The sequence below is a fragment of the Elephantulus edwardii genome, unplaced genomic scaffold (genome assembly GCF_000299155.1).
Source record: "Elephantulus edwardii isolate Elephantulus edwardi_28Jun2011 unplaced genomic scaffold, EleEdw1.0 scaffold00050, whole genome shotgun sequence".
Taxonomy (NCBI): Eukaryota; Metazoa; Chordata; class Mammalia; order Macroscelidea; family Macroscelididae; genus Elephantulus; species Elephantulus edwardii.
The window spans coordinates 17479114-17481061 of record NW_006399800.1 but is presented as its reverse complement, the minus strand read 5'-3'; positions in this window follow the sequence as shown (position 1 = coordinate 17481061).

The following is a 1948-nucleotide window of genomic DNA, read 5'->3' as shown; positions in this document are numbered from 1 at the left end:
GAGACATGGCCTGTATCAGGCATACCTTAGTCTCCAGGGTGACATCATTGCTCTTCAATACTTTAGAGAGGTTCCTAATAGCAGATTTTCCCATTGTAATGCATCTTTTAATTTCTTGGCTGCTGGTGCCAAGAGTGTTGACTGTGGAGCCAAGCAAACTAAAGCTGTGAACACTCTCAATCTCTTCACCAACCATCCTGATGCTGCCAATTATTAGTTCAGTAGTGAGAATTTTTGTCTTCTTAATACTGAGCCTCAGTCTGTACTGAAGGCTGCAGTCCTTGACTTTCTTCAGCAAGGGCTCCAGGGCCTCCTCAGTTTCAGTAAGCAGGATTCAGTTAAACATAGATATAATCTTATTTTGCTAAGTGAGATTAAATGACTTCATAACATCTAATCATTCAGATGGTGCCCTGATATGTTTAAATAATCTCAATTGTTGGACAGTTTATTTTTTTTCCAACATCACTATACTAACTATATTTGCTCATAAATTTTATGTATACATAAAAGGAAGGAAGGAGAGAAAGGAAGTACAGGAAGACCTTCATTCAAGTGGATTGACATGGTGACTGCTGCAATGGGTTCTTAGGTGTCAGGAAGTCTGAGGATGGTGCAGGAAAGGACTGGGTTCAGATCTTTTGTTCATTGTGTTGTTAGGAGTCTTACTCAAGTAAATGCCACCTAACTGTTAGGTCTGGGCAGGGAGGCCAAGAGGGAGAATGAAGAATTCAAATAATACACTTGTAGACAAGAAGAGTGAATGCCCCCACCCATCTGGCAAAACTAATGGATGAACCGTAAATCACAATGGAATGTCCCTCCCTAAAGACTCTATTATAAAACCCTCTCCAATAAGTTAACAGTGTGAATTCCCATTCTTCATCTTCAGAATGAGGAACCTCACCCGGGTTCTCCCCTACATCCCCCCTTTAAAAAAGCTACTTTAAGCTTTCTCTCGTTCTCTCTGATTTCTTCCTTAAATCCACTAAGCTAACACTAACAACAATACTTATGTATATATATTTATATATTTACTTATTATATATAAAATAGCAATATTTAGACCGGCATTCTAAAGCAAAAGCATTGTATCGAAGGTGCAAACCATTACCAATCAAGTATTATGTTCTCTCTTAGGTGTAAATGCCTTACAATTTTAACTGGCTGTTTTTATTTCTCTTCTTTTGTTATTCCTTCTCCATCTTGAGGAATCATTTCATAAAGTCATTTGCCAGAAACTACTGCCATGTAGAAATCTGGTGCTGGTATGTGCAAATTTGGCATTCCTTACCATGCCCCCAACATAAGGCATCTGCTTTGGGCAGAATAATGCCCTTCTCTAAAGATGTTCTTCAACATTAGTGACTATCCTATAGGCTACCAAAAGAACAAAGAAATATGCCTTAGAGAAAGTACAGACCAAGTGCCACATAGAGGCACAGATGACAAAGTTTTCATCTCACACACTTTGAATATGTTGTTAGAAGAGGCTATTTCTTGGAAAGGGACATGGTGATTGGGAAGGTGGAGGGTTGGTGAAAAAGAAGATGGACAGCAATCAAATGGATTGATACATTGACTACAATGATGGGCTTAAATATGTCAGATATGATAAGGATTGGACAGGGCTCATATATGTTGTTCATAGGGTAGTACTTGATTTGACAACACTTAACAACAACTAAAGATGTTCATGTTCTAATCCTTGAAAACTGAATATACTTTGCTATATAGCAATGTTGTTACTGTTGTTAAGTGCCGTCAAGTCGTAGGCGACTCATAGCAACCCTGTGAAGGAGAGTCCTCAACGGTTGGGTGCCTTTCGTCCTCTCTCCAGGTCCACAGGGTTTCCAGAGGCAAGCTATTATGGAAATGGATGCCACTCCTCCTTCAAAGCTTGTTTTCATCGGGGAGCTCTACCCCACTCTCTGTCTGCATTGGGTAG